Source organism: Lithobates pipiens, unplaced genomic scaffold (genome assembly GCF_037356315.1).
Source record: "Lithobates pipiens isolate NorthernLeopardFrog02 unplaced genomic scaffold, aLitPip1_a1.2 Scaffold_28, whole genome shotgun sequence".
In the NCBI taxonomy this organism is placed as follows: Eukaryota; Metazoa; Chordata; class Amphibia; order Anura; family Ranidae; genus Lithobates; species Lithobates pipiens.
This window is the reverse complement of record NW_027507789.1, coordinates 211,549,018-211,559,666: the sequence shown is the minus strand read 5'-3', so window position 1 is coordinate 211,559,666 and position 10,649 is coordinate 211,549,018. Positions and strand designations below refer to the sequence as shown.

Here is a 10,649-nt window from a genome sequence, read left to right as displayed (position 1 = left end):
ATAAGCTGGCTGTTTAAATCTGCCATTAAAAGAAATGCTGAGGGGGAAAAAATAAGTGTACAGCATTTATGGACAGTTCTAGGTATCTACTAGCACATGTGCCCTTGCATAAATGGATATTTGTGGTAAAATGTTTTTTTTTTTTTTTTTTTGTGGCGGGGGGGGGGGGGGGTTGGTTTTCTTTTGGCCTATGCATAATTCAAAGCACAAGTTTTTTTGGTCAAGCTTTCCATTCAACTTGAAGTCGATACCCACAAGCCAGGGAGGAGCAGAAGTAACTTGTCTAGAGGTGAAAATAGAGAGAGCAAGGCTGATAGTGGACAATGTGAGCATTGAATTGGTAGAGGGGGCAGAGTTGCTATTGAAACAGAGGAGGTGGTAGAGGTGGCAGACTAGAGCTACCAGTAAAACAGAGGAGGGGATAAAGGAGGCAGACTAGAGCTGCCGGTAAGGTAGAGGAGGCAGGCTAGAGCTGCCGGTAAGGTAGAGGAGGCAGGCTAGAGCTGCCGGTAAGGTAGAGGAGGCAGGCTAGAGCTGCCGGTAAGGTAGAGGAGGCAGACTAGAGCTGCCGGTAAGGTAGAGGAGGCAGACTAGAGCTGCCGGTAAGGCAGAGGAGGCAGGCTAGAGCTGCTGGTAATGCAGGAGGGGATAGAGGAAGAAGAGTAGAAGCGAATTGTGAAGTAGAGGAGGTAACATAGATGCTGATGGCATTGGAACGGGTAAGATAGGTGGAGTACTAGCTGGCTGTAGAGCAGAGGTGGAGGGTTAAGAAGGTGCAGTGGAGGTTGATTGCACAAAGCAGGGGATAGCTTAAGCTGGCCATGCATGGATCCAAATTCAGCTGGTTCAGCAGGAATCAGACACATTTCAATCCCATGTATAGCCAGCCATTCCTGTTCATGAGAAGTCGATCTGTAAATCATGAAATGGGACTACTGGACAAATTTGCACTTTGTGTATTTTGATGGCAGGCAGAGGAGTTTCTACGTTGCCAGAATACAATGACGCAGCAGGGAGAATTTCCCAGGACCACATATTGGTTCAGTTTTGTTTGTTCAGCCAGCTGAATGAAAAAAGCTGGACAGTGTATGGGCAGGTTTAAAGGGGGAGAGATCATGCCGCTTTAGAAGTGGTAGAGGAGACATAGTAGATGACGATGATGGTGGGTGGAGGTAGAGATGGCATTGTAGAAATCGATGGTAGACGGCGTGGATGCTGATAGTAGAGGTGGCATTGTAGAAGTTGATGGTAGAGGAAGTGGATGCTGATGGCTGGGGTGTAGAGGTGGCATTGTAGAAGTTGATGGTAGAGGAGGTGGATGCTGATGGCAGGGAAGGAGGTAGAGGTGGCATTGTAGCAGATACATAGTAGATGATGATGATGGGGGCAGGGGGCGTAGAGGTGGCATTGTAGAAGGTGATGGTAGAGGATACATAGTAGATGAGGATGGGGTCAGGGGGAGGTAGAGGTGGTATTGTAGAAGTTGATGATAGAGGAAGTGGATGCTGATGGCAGGGGAGGTGGTAGAGGTGGCTTTGTAGAAGCTGATAGTAGAGGAGTTGAATGCTGAGAGCAGGGAATGGGGTAGATGTAGAAGTTGATAGAGGAAGCCTAGTAGTTGATGATGATGATGATAGCAGGGGGATAGAGGTGGCATTGTAGAAGTTGATGGTAGAGGAGGTACATGCGGTGCGCAGAGAAGGGGGTAAAGGTGCTATTGTAGAAGTTGATTATAAAGGAGACACGGTAGATGTTGGCAGGGACGGGGGATAGAGGTGGCATTGTAGAAGTTGATGGTAGAGGAGATAGATGCTGAGGGCAGAGAGGGCAGTAGAGGTGGCATTGTAGATGTCGATGGTGGAGGGGGCAGAGTAGATGATGGCAGGGATGGGGGATAGCGGTGGCATTGTAGAAGTTGATGGTAGAGGAGATAGATGCTGAGGGCAGAGAGGGCGGTAGAGGTGGCATTGTAGATGTCGATGGTGGAGGGGGCAGAGTAGATGATGGCAGGGACGGGGTATAGAGGTGGCATTGTAGAAGTTGATGGTAGAGGAGATAGATGCTGAGGGCAGAGAGGGCGGTAGAGTTGGCATTGTAGATGTCGATGGTGGAGGGGGCAGAGTAGATGATGGCAGGGACGGTGGGATAGCGGTCGCATTGTAGAAGTTGATGGTAGAGGAGATAGATGCTTAGGGCAGAGAGGGCGGTAGAGTTGGCATTGTAGATGTCGATGGTGGAAGGGGCAGAGTAGATGATGGCAGGGACGGGGGATAGAGGTGGCATTGTAGAAGTTGATGGTAGAGGAGGTAGATGCGGTGCGCAGAGAAGGGGGTAAAGGTGGTATTGTAGAAGTTGATTATAAAGGAGACACGGTAGATGATGGCAGGGACGGGGGGATAGAGGTGGCATTGTAGAAGTTGATGGTAGAGGAGATAGATGCTGAGGGCAGAGAGGGCGGTAGAGGTGGCATTGTAGATGTCGATGGTGGAGGGGGCAGAGTAGATGATGGCAGGGACGGGGGATAGAGGCGGCATTGTAGAAGTTGATGGTAGAGGAGGTAGATGCGGTGCGCAGAGAAGGGGGTAAAGGTGGTATTGTAGAAGTTGATTATAAAGGAGACACGGTAGATGATGGCAGGGACGGGGGATAGAGGTGGCATTGTAGAAGTTGATGGTAGAGGAGATAGATGCTGAGGGCAGAGAGGGCGGTAGAGGTGGCATTGTAGATGTCGATGGTGGAGGGGGCAGAGTAGAGGATGGCAGGGACGGGGGATAGAGGTGGCATTGTAGAAGTTGATGGTAGAGGAGATAGATAGAGAGGGCGGTAGAGGTGGCATTGTAGATGTCGATGGTGGAGGGGGCAGAGTAGATAATGACAGGGGAGGCAATCAATGAGACAAAGTAGAAACTGACGACAGAGCGGGGGAGGGGAAAGTGGAAGCAGAGTAGAAGCTGGCAGGGAACGGGATATAGAAGTAGAATTTTAGAAAACGGAGAGACTGTTGGCTACAAAACATCTTGAAGGAAGACAAAGTGGGATCTCATGGAGAACTGAACAGAAGAGAGGGTAGGAGCCGATAGGGAATGAGCTTGTGATAAATTCTGCAGAACTGTGTGATAAAACAGGGAACTGAAATAAACATGATTATTGCATTTATGAAACCACTAATTTGAATGAAAATACTGCTCCATATGCTTTTTGTAATTTGACACGAATGTGACCTACCTGAAATTTCCCGAGGGTTCCCCTTTTCAATGAGCTTTTTCAGAAGAACAATCCTTTACCTTCTATTGTTATTTACATCTGTTTTTATAAGAGAACATTCTAAAAAAACACGTTATACTAGTGTTGGGGTTTAGCATTAAAAGCAGAACTACAGAAAGATACATAAAGAAAACACCCGAGTCTGTGTAATCATTACAAAAAAGAAAAATCTTTTATTTATTTATTTTTATTTTTTAATAGTCTTTCAATCTGTCTTGATTTTGAACTTTAATCTGTAAGGAGGGACACTTCTACGTTGTTCATGACTGTTTTTTTTATTTTTTTTAGCTTTTGATAGAGTTTGGAAGAAGAAAAAGTATTTTTTTTTCTGTTTTGCTGTCTGTCTTCCTCTCCTGGAGAGCCCTGTTTTTCTTCTTCCTAGTCTTGGTGTCACAAGGGCAGGAAGCACAGGAAATTTCCTTTTCACGGGGACACAGACAGCAGGTAACCTTATGTACCCTGTACAACAGTACTAATTCCTGATTTTATTAAAAATTTGTGCTTTAAAAAATGATTTTACTGCAAGTTAAATAACATGCCCCAATGCATACATGGTGCAGACTTATCACACGTGTGTGTATGTGGTCATCCAGCGGTACCATACACAAGCACTATAGATTGTACACCCTAAAAAGGAAGTGATGAGCCCAACAAACACGTGTACCCAACTGATAACAACCTGAAACAAAACGGTGAGCTTGCACCATCTAGGGTAAGGCCAGAATCGCCTCTTATTTATTTATTATATTTATTATCAATATACACTATATTGCCAAAAGTAATAAAATAACGTGTTAAAAAAAAAAACATGCTAAAGAATAATCTTACATAAAAGATATATTGTGTAAATAACCAGTAAACCTGCTGTGAGACATATACACAGAGAAAAACATAAAAACAATATAGATTGCGCTAATCAATCATATTAAACCAATAAAAATGATTCAAGTTGATTTGAAAACCGTCCACAAGTGATGTGATATATTAATCCTGATGTCCATCGGCACCGTCCACCACCATAGCGATCATTAACTGCTTCCTGAGCAGCGCACGCCGATATACGTCAGCGGAATGGCACTGTGGGCAAAAGGGCGTACAGGTAAGAAGCGGCGCGGCGGGCTCCATGGCCGCGGGTCCCATAGATTCCATGTCCACCAGGTGCCCATGATCGTGTCCAGTCTTAGTCCGTAGGGTTTAATATTGAGTTGGCCCACCCTTTGCAGCAATAACAGCTTCAACTCTATTGGGAAGGCCGTCCACAAGGTTTAGGAGGGTGTCTATGGGAATGTTTGACCATTCTTCCAGAAGGACATTTGTGAGGTCAGACATTGATGTTGGTGTCTCCGCTCTAATTCATCCCAAAGGTGTTCTATCGGGTTGAGGTCAGGATTTTTTGCAGGCCAGTTAAGTTTCTCCGCCCCGAACTCGCTCATCCAAGACATTATGGACCTTGCTTTGTGCACTGGTCCAAATCATTTGGTGGAGGGAGGATTATGGTGGGGGATTATGGTGTGGGGTTGTTTTTCAGGTGTTGGATTTGTCCCTATTGTCTATCCTTCTGGAGGATCGGATGAAAATGGACAGACCCCCCCCCCCCCCATAGAGGAGAGCGGGACTCCGACAGGTCCGTCTCAGCTCAGTGAGTGAAGATGGATCCCTCATCCGCCTGCTCAGTGGGGATCAGCGGATCGATCTCCCGCAGAGCAAAGTGGAGTCCTCCGGGCAGAAGACTGCTCGTGTGAAAGGACCCTAAGGCCCCTTTCACACTGAGGCGCTACAGTACTAAAAATAGTGCCTGCAAACCGCCCTCAAACAGCCGCTGCTGTCTCTCCAGTGTGAAAGCCCCGAGGGCTTTCACACTGGAGCGGTGCACTTGCAGGACGCTGAAAAAAGTCCTGAAAGCCACATCTTTGGAGCGCTGTAGGAGCGGTGTATTTACCGCTCCTAAAGCGCCCCTTCCCATTGAAAACAATGGGGCAGCGCTGCAAACCCACCTGCAAAGCGCCACTGCAGGGGAGTTTTGCGGGTGGTTTTAACCCTTTTTCTGATGCTAGTGGGGGTTAAAACTGCGGTAAACGACGGTAAAGTGCCGCTAAATATAGTGCCGCTTTACCGCCAGCGCCTCAGCGTGAAAGTAGCCTTAGGCATGCAAGAGCACAGTGAAGTCCTAGCACTTGATCTATTTGCTCTGGATTCAGAACATATTGGAGCCAATGGATTAACAAGATGGTCAGATAACTACCGTAGACAGAATGATGAATCCACAGCGACCCCCTGCATAGTTCCCTTAGGCCGGGTTCACACCTATGCATTTTTTTTTGTGTTTTCAGTTTTGCAGAAACACACTACAGTCCATATAACATGTTTTCCTATGGGTCACCTTCACATCTGTGCATTTTATGGAAAGGACCAGGGACTTTTTTCTGGGTTTTGGTTCCATAGAGCAATGGTCATCAACTCCTGTCCTCAGGGCCCACTAACAGGCCAGGTTTGCAAGATGAACTGAAATACATGACAGGTGATATAATTTGCTGCTCAGTGATGGCAGTATTCTAGTCTGCATCTCCCCAAGGTAATACTTAAAACCTGGCCTGTTAGTGGGCCCTGAGGACAGGAGTTGATGACCACTGCTCTAGACTTCAATGGATCAAAAAATGCACCTGCAATATGCAACCTGCATAGGTGTGAACCAAGACTTAGGTTGCATTCACACCTATGCAGATTTTCACTACAGTCCATTTACCATGGTTTCCTATGGACCGTGTTCTGCATTGCAAATCTGCAAAATGCAAAAAGCACTAAAAATGCCATAGGTGTGAATCCAGCCTGAGTGTAGAATTCCTTTAAATTGCCCTTCAGCTTTGAGCAAGCTTTTAGCAGTCGTTGCATCAGAAATGCAAAGAAGCGCATCAATTCGATTTCAAATGCCCATAACGGCAGGCTGTATTTGCCCATTAAGTTTTCCCATAGAAAAAGAAATTCATACTACACTTCAAAGGAACTCCAATATAAAAATGTATTGAAAACAAAGGGCACCTCCACCTGCCTGAACTCGTTCCTTTCATGTGTTTCACCCACAGTAGGACTTAATTGAGTCCCCGCACTCCATGATGAAGCATTATTGTAGGTAGAGGATCTCCGATGGGTGGATGTGACCGTGATCTTCAATACATTTTTATATGAGTTCTTTCAGGAGGGCGGTATGAATTTCCTTTCTACTGGTTGATCAAGACGGACTTGCAATCATAGTGGTACCAGAATCCCAAGCCCCCCCGGGTCAGTCGGCCAGCAGCAGCAGCAACCCCCTCATCATCAAAGCCCCACACTGTGGTGTGGATCACGGGCAGGGCAGGACATAGGGTGGTGGGGGACCCTGGGCTTGAGTCACCTTCGGCCCTACCTTCTATACATTACCGTATTTATCGCCATATAACACTCACCAGCGTATAACACGCACCCCAAGTTTAGTTGGGAATTTTAAGTGAAAAAACTTTTAGAAGGGAAGTTTAAGGAAAAAAACTTACATTTAAATGCCCATCAATGCAGCCTTATCAGTGTCCATCTGCAGCCTTATCAGTGTCCATCTGCAGCCTTGTCCGGTGTCATCTGCAGCCTTGTCCAGTGTCATCTGCAGCCTTGTCCGGTGTCATCTGCAGCCTTGTCCGGTGTCATCTGCAGCCTTGTCCGGTGTCATCTGCAGCCTTGTCCGGTGTCATTGCAGCCTTGTCCGGGGTCATTGCAGCCTTGTCCGGTGTCATCTGCAGCCTTGTCCGGTGTCATTGCAGCCTTGCCCGGTGTCATCTGCAGCCTTGTCCGGTGTCATCTGCAGCCTTGTCCGGTGTCATTGCAGCCTTGTCCGGGGTCATTGCAGCCTTGCCCGGTGTCATCTGCAGCCTTGTCCAGTGTCATTGCAGCCTTGTCCGGTGTCATCTGCAGCCTTGTCCGGTGTCATCTGCAGCCTTGTCCGGTGTCATTGCAGCCTTGTCCGGGGTCATTGCAGCCTTGTCCGGTGTCATCTGCAGCCTTGTCCGGTGTCATTGCAGCCTTGTCCAGTGTCATTGCAGCCTTGCCCGGTGTCATCTGCAGCCTTGTCCGGTGTCATTGCAGCCTTGTCCAGTGTCATTGCAGCCTTGCCCGGTGTCATCTGCAGCCTTGTCCGGTGTCATCTGCAGCCTTGTCCAGTGTCATTGCAGCCTTGTCCAGTGTCATCTGCAGCCTTGTCCAGTGTCATTGCAGCCTTGTCCAGTGTCATCTGCAGCCTTGTCCAGTGTCATTGCAGCCTTGTCCGGTGTCATTGCAGCCTTGTCCGGTGTTATCTGCAGCCTTGTCCAGTGTCATTGCAGCCTTGTCCGGTGTCATCTGCAGCCTTGTCCGGTGTCATCTGCAGCCTTGTCCAGTGTCATTGCAGCCTTGTCCGGTGTCATCTGCAGCCTTGTCCAGTGTCTTTGCAGCCTTGTCCGGTGTCATCTGCAGCCTTGTCCGGTGTCATTGCAGCCTTGTCCAGTGTCATTGCAGCCTTGTCCGGTGTCATCTGCAGCCTTGTCCAGTGTCTTTGCAGCCTTGTCCGGTGTCATCTGCAGCCTTGTCCGGTGTCATTGCAGCCTTGTCCAGTGTCATCTGCAGCCTTGTCCAGTGTCATTGCAGCCTTATCCGGTGTCATCTGCAGCCTTGTCCAGTGTCATTGCAGCCTTGTCCGGTGTCATTGCAGCCTTGTCCGGTGTCATTGCAGCCTTGTCCGGTGTCATCTGCAGCCTTGTCCAGTGTCATTGCAGCCTTGTCCGGTGTCATCTGCAGCCTTGTCCGGTGTCATCTGCAGCCTTGTCCAGTGTCATTGCAGCCTTGTCCGGTGTCATCTGCAGCCTTGTCCGGTGTCATTGCAGCCTTGTCCGGTGTCATCTGCAGCCTTGTCCGGTGTCATCTGCAGCCTTGTCCAGTGTCATTGCAGCCTTGTCCAGTGTCATTGCAGCCTTGTCCGGTGTCATTGCAGCCTTGTCCAGTGTCATCTGCAGCCTTATCCAGTGTAGCCTTGTCACTGTAGCCTTGTCATTTGCAGCCCTGCCCCCAGTGTCATTTGCAGCCTTGTCATTGCAGTCTTGAAGTTTAAAAATGGCGCCACCAAGTTACAGAGTCCTGTGTATCTCGGTGGCTCTGGGTCCTCTCACAGTCCCGAGCGGAGCTGAGAGTAGCTGAGTGTACTCAGCTCATTTCACAGTCACGCCCAGTCCCTGTGTTATGTCCATCATAGGGCGAGACTGGGCGTGATTTAGCCGAGCCGAGTACACTTGGCTATGTATCTCGGCGGGGCCCATGGGCTTGAGCCCAGTCAAGCTCAATGGCAAGTCCGGCTCTTCCTAGGTGTCCAATAGGATCGCCTGACCTTTCAGCCAATCTGGAAATGGGTATCAGACCCACGCTTCCTGATTGGCAGAGAAGTGATTCAGTGTTAGAAAAGCGAATATTTGCTTTTTTAACACACCTGGGTGGGCTCCGAGCTCAATCCTCTGTGCTCCGAGTCCACCCTATTTTGAAGCCTATTAGGTGCTTCAAAAAAAAACCCTTTATTGATTTAAATCAGCTGTGAAAAGTAAAGGAAATCCTGAAAACATGGCCTGATAGGGGGATTTGAGGACTGAGGTTGAGATCCACTGATTTAAAGGATAAGTTCACCTTTGGGAACATGTTACATGTTTCACTCATTTTTTTAGAGCGGAACATGTAACTTCCCAATGCTGCAGCTGCTGCCCAATCCCCCCTCCCTGTGACAGCAGTATGGGGAGAAGTTCCCTGTACTAGCTGTCTCACTTTTTGAAATCGGCATGCGGAGCTCCGCCCATATGGCTGCGTCACACATTCACACAGCTCGGTGTATGAAAGAACTACAAGCCGCGACATCCTTTGCAGTTGTTAGCTTGTAGTTCTCAATGAACCACCACGGCGCTGTGACAGTTCATTAATTCTTCCTATCCATGTATCCGCTTGTCCGTACAGGGTGTACTGGCACACAGATACAGTGCCTTGAAAAAGTATTCACACCCCTTAAAATTTTCCAAATTTTGTCATGTTACAACCAAAAATGTAAATGTATTATATTGGGATTTTGTGTGATAGACCAACACAAAGTGGCACATAATTGTGAAGTGGAAGGAAAATGATAAATGGTTTTCAAAATTTTTTACAAATAAATATGTGAAAAGAGTGGGGTACAATTGTATGGCGCCCCCCGGATGTAAATACTTTTTGTAGAACCGCCTTTCTCTGCAATTACAGCTGCAAGTCTTTTTGGGGATGTCTCTACCAGCTTTGCACATCTAGAGAGGGACATTTCTGCCCCATTCTTCTTCTTTGTAAAATATCTTAAATTCTGTCAGATTGGATGGGGAGCGTCTGTGATCAGCAATTTTCAAGTCTTGCCACAGATTCTCAATTGGATTTAGGTCTGGACTTTGACTGGACCATTCTAACCCATGAATATGCTTTGATCTAAACCATTCCATTGTAGCTCTGGCTGTATGTTTCGGGTCGTTGTCCTGCTGGAAGGTGAACCTCCGCCCCAGTCTCAAGTCTTTTGCAGACCATGAAAAATCTAAAGTCTTTTGTAGACTCGAACAGGTTTTCTTCTAAGATTGCCCTGTATTTGGCTCCATCCATCAACTCTGGCCAGCTTCCCTGTCCCTGCTGAAGAAAATCATCCCCACAACATGATGCTGCCACCACCATGTTTCACAGTGGTGTGTGCAGGGTGATGTGCAGTGTTAGTTTTCCGCCACACATAGCGTTTTGCTTTTAGGTTCAATTTTGGTCTCCTCTGACCAGAGCACCTTCTTCCATATGTTTGCTGTGTCCCACACATGGCTTCTAGCAAACAGGACTTCTTATGGTTTTCTTTCACCAATGTCTTTCTTCTTGCCTCTCTTCCATAAAGGTCAGATTTGTGTAGAGCACGACTAATAGTTGTCCTGTGGACAGATTCTCCCCCCTGAGCTGTGGATCTCTGCAGCTCCTCCAGAGTCACCATGGATCTCTTGGCTCTTCTCTGATGAATGCTCTCCTTACCCGGCTGATCAGTTTAGGTGGACGGGCATGTCTTGGTAGGTTTGCGGTTGTGCCATACTCTTTCCATTTTCAGATGATGGATTGAACAGAGCTCCGTGAGATGTTCAAAGCTTGGGATATTCTTTTATAACCTAACCCTGCTTTACCTGCAAAAAAAATTTGCATTTATTTTTTTTTTAAAGTGGAGTTATCCTTTAACTAATAACTTTGCAGGGGAGTTCCCAACCACAAGCAAGGGAAATAAAAGATTTTCTTGCGTACACATCATTTAAAGATAAAAGTTGGCACAGCTTAACTTCCTTCACTAAGCTAAGGGAAAATTCCCCTGCAAA

The 10,649-nt window shown here is 47.5% G+C and overlaps 1 long non-coding RNA gene across 1 annotated transcript; it reads left to right on the top strand.

Annotated features, from left to right (window-relative positions):
• Positions 1-165: 165 nt before the first annotated feature.
• Positions 166-3,397, top strand: LOC143936122 (uncharacterized). Its single transcript, XR_013263617.1, has 2 exons — positions 166-1,227; positions 1,285-3,397. It is a non-coding gene; the product is annotated as an uncharacterized LOC143936122 (long non-coding RNA).
• The last annotated feature ends 7,252 nt before the right edge of the window (positions 3,398-10,649 follow it).